Genomic DNA, 15,555 nt, shown 5'->3' with positions numbered 1-15,555 from the left:
ATAATTTATCTGGGCAAAAAGGCTGCCTGTTGCATGAAATATTTTTGCCCAAGGGGAAAAAAATGGAATTCTATTGATTAATGAGGAGTGGACTAAATCTTTCCAATGAAAACAATTGTTGCAAAATTTCTGCTTCAGATAGATGACTAGGCAGGTCGGTTCTAATCTATTAGAAGATTAAGAAATAGATGTGTGTGATTTGAAGATTTCATTTGGTTAATGAAATCAAATTCAAAAGAAAGAATAACAATCCAATTTGGTCACAGATCACCATGGAGCACTCCTTTCCTGAGAAAGATGCCAAGATCTCAATTTCAGGATACTTAACTAATGGCCACAGGGAAATGAAATTAGCATACCAGTGCATTAATTAGATTTACTAGAAAGGGGAGGGGGGAGAAGAGTACCTGTCTGAATCAAAAGAACAGTAGGTAAAGCTATCCTCATAAAACACAAAGCACCAAAGCACAGATCATTGGCAACTTATTTAAGAATTCTCCCCAAATTCAAGAAATATGAGTGAATCTCAGATGTAGATTATATTACAGTGATGATTGAGCCTTTTCTTATTGCTATTAGAAATCACAAAGAAATTAACCCTAAGGAGGAATCTATCAGTACCAGTTCCTGCTTTTGTAGAGATGCTAGTGTAGAATTTGTCTTCACATGTACTATTGTCATTTGTCATTCACGGTCTATACTGCTGGATCCATGCCACTCTAACTCCCAGAAGGAGAGGACAAAGTGTGCAAAAATTACTGAGCTGGCATCTTGCTTCCATTTCTGTACCGAAGAATAATGACATGAGAGTGGGCAATAAGAGGAACTAGAACCAAATTGTGCTTACGTTAAGCATAGCAGGCTGACACTAAAAGATCTCCTGTTATGCAAATACAAGTGGCAATATAAAGTAACATTTGTGATCAGAAGTGGCTGGTTCAAAGAGTTAACAGATGGGACCTATTTGTATCAGAATTTAATTTCAGAATGTGTTTGACACTGATTCGGTGTGTGAAGGAGTAGTTATTCATTTAGTATGATGGAATGTAGCAAAGAGATGAATGTAAGATGACCTCCTTCCTATCTTCATCTCCTGCAATGGCCTTCCTTTGGCCTCCATGCTGGCTTCATTTTCTAAATGCTGTGGATTTTTAATTCCCTTCTGCCTGATACTGGATGATAGTTCCAGTGTAAGAATAAAAATTCAGGATGTTGCTTGTCCAGTTCTAGTCAACCACTCAGGTATGCTCCTTGTGTAATGTTAATGGATCTGCATACACAAGACAGTGATTAATAGGACATAGGAGACACTGCACAAAGATTCAGCTTCTTCTCCTCTGGTTCTTTAGTAATAATCATTTAACACACTATCAGACAGTTTTACATAACAGATACAGAGCAGGCCCATAAACACTACATCTGAGACTCTAGCTGAAAAAGTATTTGATTTATTCATTGTAAAAATAGAATAAAAAAAATACATAAATGGTATCATTACAATGCAATTGCTCTGTCTTTCAAAAAAAAATCTGGTGCATATTGCCTGTCACAACAATCCTACTCTGCCCACCCACCCCCAAATCTTTCTTCTTTTGTCCCCTTTCCATAATTTCCTGCAAGTCTTTAAAAGAATCTGTATTTCTTATTGTGTAGTCTTGGCATACCACCTAGTTAGATAAATACTCAAACAAGCATAAATTAAATGTTCACGCTAGTTCATGCTGCAGCTAGATATGTAACTAATTAGATAATGTAATAGCTTAAATAAATAAATACTAACCACTGCCACCTCACACATAGAAAGAACAGAAGACACCAAGAGGCTTCAGGTTGTTACTAATCACTCAGAGTCTGTGCAACCTAAACTTCTTTGCTGGAAATTATTCCCCATTTAGTTGATAATCTAGTATAAAGTTGTACACTTTATTACAATTGGGCTACAAGCCCAGACAAACTTCGAAGGGAGTATGTTCTCTGGTATTTATAGGATTAAATTGCTTGTATGTCGCAGTTCTTACATTATGACAGAAGTGGACAATTCAATACGTTAATTCTATTTTTTTATCCTCCTCCCCAAATACTTAAGATTGTCCTGCCAATTTTCAACTGCAAGATTTTTAGTTTATTTTTAATCATATTTATACTCAACATTTCCATTTTTGATTTAGTTTTTTTTTCTTATAAGCTTATCATTGTTTTTGAAAACACCTTCCTGCAATCCTCAAACTAACAAAGAAAAAAAAAGTAGAAAATTCCAGTTCCATCTTGTAACTACACTGTCTCATCACAACAAGCCTTCAACCAAGCTGAAAGTGTGTTTGTGTGTGTGTTTGGGTGCACACTCATGTGTATGTTAAAATAGAGCTCCCATTTTCCCAACCACAGAAGCTTGCTTAGCTTTGCAAAGAATCCCATGAAATACCCTAATCTTTTCAAAGCTGAATGTTTTTGCTTTCCTTTTATGTGAAGCATTACACAGTTAAATAATAACAGGTTAATTGTAGTTAAGTTATAAAATTCATTGCCACCACATTTTCTATGATTCAGCTGTGCAAACAATTCAACATTTGAGCCAATAACCTGGAATGTTGATGGGCTCTCTTTTCAGAGCACAGAAGGGACTTTGGAGGTCTTCTAGTCCAACCTCCTGCTCAAGCAGGAGACCCTACACCATTTTAGATAAACGGTTGACCAGTCCCTTCTTAAAAGCCTCCAGTGTTGGAGCACCACAATGTCTGAAGGCAAGTTGTTCCACTGGTTGATCTTACTGTCAGGAAATTTCTCCTTATTTCTAGGTTGCTTCTCTCCTTGATTAGTTTCCATCCATTGGTTCTTGTCCTGCCTTCAGGCGCTTTGGAGAATAGCTTGACTCCCTCTTCTTTGTGGCAGTGCCCTCAAATATTGGAACACTGCTATCATGTCACCTCTAGTCCTTTTCACTAGATTAGATATACCCAATTCCTACAACTGTTCTTCATATGTTTTCATAGATATCTTCAAGCAAAGGCTGGGTAGACATTTCTTAGGAATGCTTTAATTTAGATTCTCGTACTGAGCCAGGAATTCAATAGCTAAATGAATTTACAGAATATAAGATAGCTTTCCTGAATTTAAGCCAATGATGACTGTTAAGAAGGTCACTGGTATTCTTTGACTACCAGATGCTAAGGAACATGATAGAAGGATTTAATTATCCTCATAATCTTCCCCCCAAGAACTTCCCAACTACTAAAAATGGGACCTTGCTCTAGATCCAGCCAGCCTTTAATCCTACGTATATTCAACGTCAAAATTTGCTAGAAATGCATCTCAAAGTATTTTTTTTCCAAAAGGAGTATTCCTGAAAATATTCCTGAATGTTTCCACCTGTCCCACTCTATTATAAAATAAATCTGTTTATCTCCTTTTCCAATATTCCTCACCGTTCTTATATAAGAGAAATAGACATTTTGTGAATTTTCCTAAACAATTTTTGGAGTGATCACGGATCAAAAAATTCCAACACTGCTATAAATTTGCGATTAAAATTATACAAAAGTAAAAAATGGCCTTTTAAAGCTAATAAAATAATTGACACATACATGCCCTTTCCTATATTTGCATTATAAAATGAATCAATAGTTGGTCAAATCAGAAACCTATTTCTGAAAACTGATTGTAATGTGGAGAAATCATATCCTGGTCAATTAATCCCTGATTGCCACATATTTTTTTCTCACAGATTTCTTATATGTAAAAGCCACGTGACAGGATAGTATAACATCGTCAATTAGATGATGGGAAAGAAACATGCTTTCATGTTTTTTTCCCCAAAGAGGAAAATAAAATAAAATTGATGAATAGAGAGAGTATTCTGTCTTTTGTTGCTCCTTTTTTCCCTTCAAAATGTTGTGGTCTCCCTGGTTTTACTTGGTCCATGGAATCCCAAAAGATATTACAGGACACCTTTTAAGATCAGAAATCAGGAATAGCCAGAGAGACTGCAGATTAAAGGAGTAACAGAATAAAATAAACCTCAACCTCAAGGTGTCCTACAACAATGGAGTATGTTCATAAAGATCATCAAAAGAATTTTTAATAAATTCTATAGCACCAATAAAGGAGACTATTTGTAGCTCAGGGTTGAAAAGAGACTCACAAGACAAGCTACTAGAATATAAACTGAGAGCAAATCCCACTCCTTTCTAGCACTGATTTATGTTACCTAGTTTGGGTAACAAAATGTCTGCAAGAAAACAACTAAGCTCAGAAAGCGCCAAGGACCCCTCAAATTCTATAGCAGAGGAGGAGGAGGAGGAGGAGGAGGAGGAGGAGGAGGAGGAGAAGGAGAAGAAGAAGGAGAAGAAGAAGAAGAAGAAAAAGAAGAAAAAGAAGAAAAAGAAGAAAAAGAAAAAGAAGGAGAAGGAGAAGCTCTGCAGAATAGGAAGATGCATTGTATTGATCCAGTTGCCGATGAATTAGTAGGAAACTCCATTGAACTCAGATCTCTAATCATAATGTTCACCTATTTTCTGGCTTCTAGAGCTGGATCAGAGTCAGTGTTCTCTGTACTGAATGATAATGGCACAGGAATGAATTTCTTTTGTCCTTACAATAATGGGATTATTCTCAGCTCTTCAAAGTTAAGCTGCTCTGATGACATCAGCAAACAACTACTGTTTATACCAAAATATAGATTTCCTTTGTGCTTTAGTTAAGTCTTTGGTAAACCATATTTATGTTATTATTGTTTATGTTTTCAAAAGCCAGTGGGAAGGTGGCATTGTTTCTGCTTATTTGGTTTCATGAGTCATGCCCATTGAGGTAGTTATTAAGTCCAAGATGTGGGGAAGAACACTGAAAAAGGAGTAGCTCCTTCAGAAGACAATATATATTGGGCTAGGTTTTGGGAATCTATCATTCACATGATTATCTAAGATTCTTGTTTTGTTCTTCTAAAATGAGCCCACCCAGGAAACAGGGTTTTTTTAAATTTACAGTTTGATTTTACACTAGGATTCAATATGCTTATACAAATAAATGGGATAGGTTTAAATAAGGCCTTGAGATTAGGGTAAGATATGGAATTCTGAAGAACATTTTCACCTAAAGATCTATCTTCTCCAATAGAGGAAATAATGATGGGGAAAGTTACAGTTATGAAGAAATTACCAGCATCCCATGATACAGTAGCATCCCCTGCTACAGAATTTATTAAAATTCTTTTGATGACCTTTATTAACACACTCTTTATTAACACAGAGAGTGGAAGGAGTCAACTTCACTATCCGCTTTCTGGGAATTGTGGATTTGATGTCTGCCCACATCTATAGGAGAAGAGCAGGCAGAGCTGAGGGGGTGGAGTTAAATGTCTCATCAATTTAGAATCCGTGTATTTCCACAAAGATCTAGGTCCAGCTCCCCTTGAATTCTGTTGATCCTTATTTGGCATCAGTTTAGTGCTGATCATTAGTTGACCAGATTCTGCCATATAGGCTTGAATAAATTTTCTATGCTGCAACCTTACGAATGGTCCCGATTCTGTGTACCTCACAACATCTACTATAAGGGCCATTTTGTTCTCCAAATTTGAAATGCCTTGCTAGGTCTCAAAAAAGTTCCCTGTCCCTCAGACTGATCAATTTGCTTTGCATCAGATGAAATCCCAGCTTGTAGTTAGCTCATGCTATCCAAACATGGAAATCCCTTTATTTTATTGTTAATTATACTTAGAGTTAGAGACGTGGTGATCTTCCTATCCAGAAAACATATGCTCTGCTGCAGAGCATCATCTCCCTCTCCTGAGGGCCACTTTCCAGCATTTTTTCTTTCTTCCTTGATAAATAAACAAGCACCAACCAAATTATTTGGCCAAAAATGCTGCCATCGTTTATTGCCTTTCTGGAAACATTTTCTTGAAAGTGAAATTTACAGTTAACTAGAAAAGCATTTTGGAGGTCAGGAAAAATGCTCCCATTCTAACCACAGGCTTGCCAGAATTTACGCAACAAGACTTGACTACAAATTGAAAAATAGGCTAAGTATTATTCCAACTCTCAGCACATCTATTTTGACTACATTATAATTTGTGCTTCTACCCAAACAAATGCCTTTGAGTCTCCCTCCCTCCCTCCTATTCTGTAGACAATGAAAAACACATCTCAAAAAATATCAAGCATACTGGAGAGAGAGAGAGAGAGAGAGAGAGAGAGAGAGAGAGAGAGAGAGAGAGAGAGAGACCAAACTGTAAATATAAAATGCAAATCAAGAGTTTGGCACATCGAAGAAAGAGATTTGGATGTAATTCTAACCCTCTGATTAGCACATATAATTAAAAATTATTAGATTTTGGAGAGGAGGAGATATGTTAGAGATCTTATTGTTCATCAATAGAAATGAGAAGTGAGAGGGAGGGTGAGGGAGGGAGGGAGGGAGGGAGGGAAGGAAGGAAGGAAGGAAGGAAGGAAGGAAGGAAGGAAGGAAGGAAGGAAGGAAGGAAGACCTGCTTTGTAAAGAAGAAAGCTTCCAGAAACATAAAAAAATGGAACAGCATTTGTTTTGAGGCATGAGGAAGGACCACAATTTTTGATTGCCTTTGAGCTGGAATGGAGCATACAACTGTACCCCTTCAGCCCTTAGTATTCTCTCTTTCCCTCCCCCTTCTTTCCATTAAAAACCCGTTTCTTTCTCAGTCTAGCACACTCTCACACACCAACACTAGGGCAGGCCCAAAAAGTCAGAAGTGCTTTCACCAGGCCAAAGGTCTCATTTTCGGTCCCCGAATGTCGCCCTTTTCTTCCCCCGGTGTTATTTTCATCTTTTGTATCCACAAGTAATGCATACATTGTGTTTGCCTTTTGTAATCCAGCTCTTAACAAGAATTGCTTTGTCCTGCTCACAATGGGCCATCAACTTCAATGTGCCAATGAGCTCTCAGTAACCGCTGGACATTATGACTGATTATAATGCCACAACAATCCTTGAAGACTATAAATGTATGTTGAAAGGCCGTTGCAGGGAGAGAAGTGTGGGGTAGGGAGGGGGACGCTATTGAATGACACAGTACTCATGTAACCCTGTGGGGGAACACGGGACAAGAAGACTATTGATAGTTGTGCTAATACATAAAAGCCGCATAGACGGAGAGTCATCCAAGCCGGTATGGTGCGGGGATGACCACGGCGTTCCAGTTTTAATGCTGCTTTTGTTTTCTTCTCACTTTGAGGCAGACAAAACCCACCGTTCAATGGACAGAGTTGCTTCTGTTGCCCAGAGAAAGAGACAAATAAATAAGAAAGTTTGTAGACACCCCCAACTGCTATTGCTTCTCTCGCTCTCTGTGGCGCACAGGGGGGAGGATGAACTCAGTCTGGAACTGGATTTTATTTGAGCTTTGAAAATGCGGATGGGAAATAAATGGCCTTCCATTGGCTGTGAGACTAGCATTGCCATTAGCATAGGGTTTTCTGTTTGCACGCTTTCCAGGCTTGCTTTGGGAGTCTTGTTTCCTATTAACCAAGAGCCAGAAAACCCTCTGCTCTTTCCAAAAGCTTCTGCCTTCTCCAGCTAAAGACATTTCTTTCATTTCTACCAAGATTTTTTTCCCTTGCACTATTTTTCTTTCTGAGCAGTTCTGATTCTCTTCAGTGGAAGAGAGATTGTTTTTGAAATACATTTCAGAGGAGACTTAGGGGACCAGTTGAGGGCTGGAGCGCAGTGTGTTTGTCCTTATTTAATTTTGAGGTGCCTGTGTCTATAGGTGGGCAGGTCTATGTCCATCTTCCGTGGTATTGTCATTTTTCTAGCATAGACATGATGAAAGAAAGATGAAAAAGTGTATTAAGTCTGGATCCAGGGAGCATGTTATTGATGATGATTCTATCTAGCTATCTAGGTTTCTATCTATCTGTCTACCTATCTACCTATCTGTCTACCTATCTACCTTCCTATCTACCTACAGACCAACCTACCTACTCATCTACCTATACATCCATCTATCTATCAATCCTCTATCTGTCTTAGCATCACATAGACACAGTGAGATAGTACAGTGAAATCTCTAATCTTCCAAGATTTTCAGAATTTTTTTAAAAAAGCGGAATCCTTCAAAGCCAATGAAAACTTAAATATTTTTGGAAACAGGTGGAGGAATGGAGCAAACAAACTAAAAGAAGGAGAATTCACTCTGTATAGTATCATTTGATTGCGGATCCTACTATTTTGACAAATAAATATGTTTCAATGCCCCAGGCTTAAACCTTATGCAACCCAGTCAGGTCTGCATCCAAGGGAAAGTCAAGCTAATATTATATTGACTTCAGGAATGCTTTCTGTTTTCCAGCACTGAAAATGTACTCCAATTTCCTCTCAACTTTCCAGAGGACATCAAAAACAGGAAGTATAAAATGAATGTAGAAAGGAGTAAAAAGGAGAAACTAAATTCCATTTCCCAGATGTGGAGAAAGAGAAAGCCTTTGGTTTATTTACTTTGAGGTGGCATTGTCAAAGGACAGAGGTTATTTTCCAGAGATGTTGAATTTTCTATTTCCTCCCCTGCCTTGAGCGCCCCAGTGCTTTCTCTCACTGAGAGATTATGCATTTTATTTAGTAAAGCAAATACTTCAGTCTTCATCTAATGCTACAAAGAGGACAACCTACTGATGGTTAATCTTGTTTTGAGATTCTCCAGCTTCTTTCTTATCCCCATAGAACTCATTTCCGTGGGGTTTGTGCTGTGTTTCTCCATGCATGATTCATCACAATCAGTAGTGGATATCTACTGTACATTTAGCTGTCCATCCATCTCACTTAGCTTCCATTCATGAAATGTGAATTACTGTGTTATAACATGAACATTACTGTATAATAACATTAACATAACATGATGGTGATGATGATGATGACAGCTTAGTTTAGAATTTTGAGTCTAAGCCTTCCTCTGCTAAATCAACAGAAGCATCCTGTAAACCACACAGTTTGTTTATTTTTAAGCCAGAGACTTTAATGTTCTGGGTAATGAACTGTTGCACTGAGCTCATTAAATGTGCAAAAGGTTTCTCTCTCTAGCTTTTTCCAGTTTAGTAGTGTGAACTGAGTTGCTGGTAAATTACCTAATGAAGTGATAGCATCATGTGGAGATGTCTACTCCTTCTAATAAGAATTTGTCTGCCTTTATTGCTGCGACATCTATCTGCCTCATAGGTGACTTAAGTAATGAATGTCCAGGTATTACTGAATGCACAGGGACAGACTTTGAACTAAACTGAGGGACATTTATCTAGTTTTACATATACAGTACATGAAATATGGACATAAACAAAATCAAAGAAATATAAAGTTTTCTTAACTAACATTAAGAATTTGTACCACTCTTAAGATGATCTAGCTTTTTCAAGTCTGCCCCACTGATTTCTGCAGTAACTTCCTAAAGTCAAGATGATCTACCCATTGGGATCTGGCAGATCTGGTTTGGAGAAAGAGCAAGACACTTCAGTTGATTACCCACAAGTCATGAGTGGCTATTCAGTTCCTTAACTTTTTCATCCAAGAATGAGCTTTAAAGCCATGAATATAGATAAGAATATACAGATCAGAGCATGACATTTTTAAATATTTTAAACCCAGGAAACTATTACTTGCACTCAATCTTTCGTGCGTGGGTGACCCAGGGTCACCAGAGGCAGGACAGAAATAAAATGATGTCACAAGACAATGTTATAAGTACAGAGCACAATAGAGGGAGGGAGGGAGGAATGTAATCATTGCGGAAACAAAGAACTGATGGAAATAGACTGGCCCATTCAAAAGATTGGCCATCTATCCATTTCATATATGACAAGGAAAAGTCACACAGGAGTTCTAAACACCTTGTTTCTGTAGATAAGATGTGTTCTTGAAACACAGCAGTTGCTAAATTCTTTGATTATCACATCCTCTCTTGTTGGTGTTAAAAGCCAAGGTGGTATTTACCAGCAAAGTGATGGAGGTCAGTGCCATTCCTATACATAGGCTGGAGCTCTATGTATCTCACTTGGTTTAGCTCCATTTTGCATATCATTATTGTATTGAGGGAATTAGTGCTCTGAGCAATGGGTACACCCTCTCTAGAGGTTAATTTTGTGTGTCCTGCCAAGGGGAAGATATATTCAAATGCAATAGGAGGAAGCTGTCATTGTTCTTCTTGGACTACGCCTTAGTCTCCAATCAGATGAACTCAGCAGAAGCCACCTTATTAGAAAGAAAAGACTAACAGTGACATAAAGGCAGCATTTGCATTTAGGCATAGTTCTCACCACATCACTGAATTGTCTCACTGGTCCTCAACCGATGGTCACCCCTGCTGTTGACTGGTGGAAGGATGAGTTTGTCATTCTCTGGCAAAGCTGGTGAGAAAGGAAAGGAAAGTTGATGTTGGCCAGGTGAATGAGACTACATTTGGATCAGGCAAGCAGGCCCTGAATTGATTTTATGTCCAGTCCAAGGACTATAGAGGAGGTGTCAGAGTTTAAGAAACAGCCAACTAATCTTGACAATAGATATTACCAGGAAACACCTGGGGAAAAAAGGAAACCTGGGATAATTTCAACTGTTTGAAATTAGGATTGCTTTCTACAAACTTGTACAAACATTAGCACGGGAAGCACAATCAACTTTAAAAAAAAGGTGAGGAGAAATGCTGTGTTTTTCTGATTTATTATTTTTAAGTTACATTTTAACTGTTGCTATCTGCATTTATGCAATATTAGAGATATTTAATTTTTAAGAATCAATTAGAGATCTTTCCCCCCTCCTTTGATCAGGCAAAGGAGTGCAAAAAATCTAGTATTATAGATAAAAATCCAAGCACAAGCACACAGAAGAGCTCTGTGAATGGGTCAAATAGGTTTCTTTACTGTTGATCATCAGTCTACAAGAATCTCACCAGACTATTTTCCTTCTCTTGGGAAACAACAGATGCAGACCTAAAGGTTTCGTCTCAAACCTTTTCTTTCTCCAATAGACTCTAAACTGGAATGTCTTTTAACCCACCACATCCTCTCCTTCAACCAATAGTTCAAGTCTAACTAGAGATGATCAACACGTGATCTTCAGATATTGCTGAATCTTCCTTCCCATCCTTCTCACCATTGCCTTCCTTGCTGTAGACAAGCAATAAACTTCTGAAAAAGTGAAACTTTTGGGTGGAGTATCAAGAACACAGGAAAAGGGTAAATAAGTATTCTCTACCACTGTAGTGCTGGATTTTCTTGTTGTACTGCCATCCTCTTTGCCAATTATATAAACTATGCTGGAGAACAGAAAAGAAGGCAAGGAAGAAGATACCTTCGGGATACAGCAGAACTGATTTTGTCATCAACATCCTCCAGCCAGTTGAGGAGAGCTGGCACTTTGAAGGACATTTCTCCTGAGGCAGCAGGAAGAAGTCTAGTCGAACTGGCTGCTGTCCCCAAATTTCCTGTCTCTCAATTATCATTGCCCCAAGACCACACCAGTTCTCTGCCTATGGGTGTCTTCCATCAGTAAACTCCTTGTAAAGGATGTCCTGTGCTCCACAGTCCTCATAGACATTCTGGCGTCTGGAGGACCAAGCATCCTGCTGTGGTCAGAAGTTCTAACACTAATTTAAGCTTGACAAAAGAGAGTATGACCTACATCCCAAGAGTGACACACCATCCATCTGTCAGGGTTGCTTGAATTTGCATTTCTTCAAATGGAACTTGGAAATGGCAGAAAGTGTAAACTGCTATGATTCTGAGTTTTTTTTTCCCCAATTTTTATTATTTTATTTTCATTACAATCATAAGAAGAAAAATTCAGATACATAAGAAGTTAAAATACAACACACAAATTCTGACATTGCTCACCCATTTCCCCCCAGACCACATCCCCCTCTCATCTCTTCACTTCCCCCTTCCTTCTACCTCCTCCTCTCCTCCCCTCCCTCTCTCCTCCATCTTTCTACTTACTTATCCCTCTCCTCTTCTTCTCAATGATTCTGAGTTTTATGACACATTTTTTTTTCCAGCATTCTGAGGATTCCCTTGCTATGTAATTTCCCAGTCTAGGAAAAAAATGTGAGGAGTTCCCTCTTAATTTCTTCCCTTGAGAAGCATGCAAATCCAGAATGTGCTGATTTACTGGGGAGAATATTGTATAATTAACAAGATAATCACACAGGTATTTCCTTCACTTTCTTAGAAACTAGGGGGTACTCTTCTCTCCAAGGAGAAGGGTTTAATAGTGACTACATAAGTTTGTGGAACCTATAATAACTTACCTACTGGATTTGAAATTGTGGGAAATAATAATTATATACATTAAAGAGCTTGTTGGGAAAATAGAGCAGAAGATGATTATTCTCAGTTAGACATGTGTTTAAATGGTACCTTGCAATATAGGAGTGTCAGCCCTTCAAGGTAGACCAAACTGGGAAACCAAAGTTATGAATGCTAATATTATCTTTGTTATAGAATTATAGTGATAGAATCTTCCAAGTCTGAATGTCCTTAGAAGCTTTCTCTAATTGCATTTCTAGCCAGACTTAAATTTCTGTTGTGTTGTTCTTCCTCAAAGTTATTCCTTTTGCCAATTACAAAGAGAGAGGATTAAGTCACCCAACTCTCACATATTCATTCAGAAACAAGAGGTCTGTTAAAAAAAAAAGTAAATTTGCAGGCTGATAGTGGCACAGGGTGTTTTATTTGGGGCTCAGTCATGTTATACAGGCTTCTTCATCAAATTGTTCTTCTCTCTGAATCATACTATAGACATTCTCCTTGTCTCTCTCTATGCATAATAAATAGAAATAAATCTTTAGTGAGGATAAGTATGTGAGACATGATTGGAGGAATGAATTCTGGTGTTTTATGTGCAAATTCTAAAAACTCCAAAGCTAAAATGGGTTAATTAGAGAGCCTTGAATCAAAAGAAAATATAGGCATAGGAGGCATATCAGAAAACTGATGGAACAATGAAAATCAATGGGACATTGTTATCCCTGACTTCACAATCAATGAAAAGTACAGAATCGGTTGAGCTGGAGGGGTTTCCATTATATGACAAAGCATATTTTTAAAATCTATTTTGATAAAAATCTAAAAAAAAAGGGCAGGCTAGCAAATTCCAAGACCTTAAAACAGTTGTTAGGGGTATATATTCATACAATTGACCAAGAAGACAAGGTAAACATCTAAAGAAAACAGAAGCAATAAAAGCAACAGAAGTGATAAAAAAATGAACAATTATAATAGCCCAACTCCCTTCTGGATTTATTAGTTAATTTACTTGTAATCAGATTAGATTGACACAAAGCAAATTTTGTAGAGTCTATCTCTAGGTTACTACGGTAATTCAGGTTTCTCCCTTTCTTGTATTCCAAGATTTGTACTAATCATAAAATGTTGTGGCTGGAGAATCAATGCCATATGATATATTTGCATATGGCTTAGGATCTTTGTACCTATTATCAACACATAGCATCTTTAATTAAAATCATTTAGTAATACATTTCCACCAGCACACATAGACATTCTGTAGCAGCTTATTTAGGGAAGGGAAGTGAATTTGTACTAAAAATAACTCATTTTAGATGAAAAATCTGATAGTCCTTTTTTTAATTACCCAACTATGTGCTTGTGGTTACAGCCTTGGATGACTTCATGAAGAACTGTTAGTTGATACCTTTTAAGTGGGATTCAATTAAATCCCCATAAAATGATCAATGAGAGGAGAGTTGACATGTCTCATCAGTTGAGGCCCCCAAAAGGCAAATTGCCACGTTAAAAGCATCCTACAGGCATGTGCTAATATTTCATGCAAATTATACAGAGTTTCACTCATCACTTGACACATGTAACAGAATTAAAGATGGCGAAGAATCTGCATGCCAGGAAAATTCATGTGGCACAGTTTGGTTACTTGCCTGCACATGCACGAACACACACACACAAAACCCTCCCCATCAACACATAAAAACACATGGAACCTACAGATCAATATAAATCTGGTTCATTTTTATTGACCTACTAGCAGAGTAACATTTATGACCAAATAATAATAATAATAATAATAATAATAATAATAGAGTTGGAAGGGACCTTGGAGGTCATCGAGTCCAACCCTCTGCTCAGGCAGGAAACCCTACACCATTTCGGACAAATGGCTGTCCAGTCTCTTCTTAAAAACTCCCAATGTTGGAGCATTCACCGCTTCTTGAGGCAGGTTGTTCCATTGGTTAATTGTTCTAACTGTCAGGAAGTTTCTCCTTAGTTCTAGATTGCTTCTCTGCACTTTTTCTAGAGTCTCAACATCTTTTTTACATCGTGGTGACCAAAACTGGATGTTGTATTCCACGTGTGGCCTTACCAAGGCATTGTAAACTAGGTAACACTATCCGTGCTAGAATCAACTATATCCACTGATGATGTTACATAGTTTGGGTCATGAAACATCACAACCAAAGTCAGAGGGCTACAAGGACTCCTCATTTCAACCCTGAACTGCAAATATTCTCTTTTAAAAATTTGGTGCTAGGCCAGCTTCACCCTGGGAATGATGATAAAGACTAAGGCACACCCAGGAAATAGATGATACGCCACATGGAATTAAATCCTGGAAGACTGAGACTTCCCTAATCATCTCTCCATGAAAGAAATATTCAATTATTTTCTCTAAACAAAACTATTTGTTTGTAACCCATCACCATAGGCACCCTACCTTTGGAAACTTTGGAAGCAAACCCTTCAAAGCTCTGCAGAAATTCCCATCTCATTGTAAAATTGAAATTGAAATTCCCATTGTAGTTGTTAATGTGCCAGAAGCAGGAAATGATTAAACAGTAACCACATCAAGTGTATTCAATTAATTTAGTTTAAATTAAATTAATTGAATGCGGTTTAATTCAATTTAAATGTAAATGGACTCAAATCAAATGAGGTTTAGGTTTTGTTCTGGCCCTCCTCCTTTTTACACTGGCCCACCTACATTTTGGGGTGCGCTCCCCCTCCTCCCCCCAGCATTTTATTGTGTGGCCAAGAGTAACTCTGGATGAGAGATCGATGTGTAGCCTAAGGTGCAAGAGATCATTAAGACATGCAAATGTCTATTTGCAAATCAGTTTGGAGAAGTGTGACGCTGTGCTTCACAACTTAGGCCCTTCTAATGGGGCACATTTTTTGATTAAGATTTGGAAGAATTAGGTGGGTATCCTGAAAAATTCACAAGCTAACCTCCTCTTCTTCCTTCTCCTCCTCCTCCTTTCAACAGGACAACATTAGTCATGAATATGTTGGATAAATATAGATTTTTTTTATTTTAAAAATGCTGGGAATGACCTATTATTAGTGGCAGGTATTATAAGAAACACCAACCTATCATTACAATGGGGTTATACTAAAATCTAGGAAAATATACTACACCTTATACTAACTGTTTCTTTAGATTATATAATTACAATTGTACACTTATGCTAATTATTTTTTTCAGATTGTACACAACAGTACACTGTTGTTTTCAGATATAACTATACTTTTTGATATGGAAGACCGTTGATGATAAAAAACCATGCAAAAATCTATG

At 37.7% G+C, this 15,555-nt stretch overlaps 1 long non-coding RNA gene across 1 annotated transcript in view; it reads right to left on the bottom strand.

The window, feature by feature from the left end:
* LOC120300920 overlaps positions 1 to 15,555 on the bottom strand; it is a 68,242-nt gene that overhangs the window by 29,935 nt on the left and 22,752 nt on the right. Inside the window, exon 2 of the long non-coding RNA XR_005554782.1 lies at positions 10,272 to 10,361. This is a non-coding gene — a long non-coding RNA (uncharacterized LOC120300920). The remainder of the gene's footprint in view (positions 1 to 10,271; positions 10,362 to 15,555) is intronic.

This window comes from Crotalus tigris, unplaced genomic scaffold, assembly GCF_016545835.1.
Source record: "Crotalus tigris isolate CLP2741 ecotype Arizona unplaced genomic scaffold, ASM1654583v1 scf7180000024362.2655971311:6658466, whole genome shotgun sequence".
Classification (NCBI taxonomy): domain Eukaryota; kingdom Metazoa; phylum Chordata; class Lepidosauria; order Squamata; family Viperidae; genus Crotalus; species Crotalus tigris.
The sequence above is the reverse complement of the archived record's forward strand: the minus strand, read 5'-3'. Positions and strand labels throughout refer to the sequence as shown.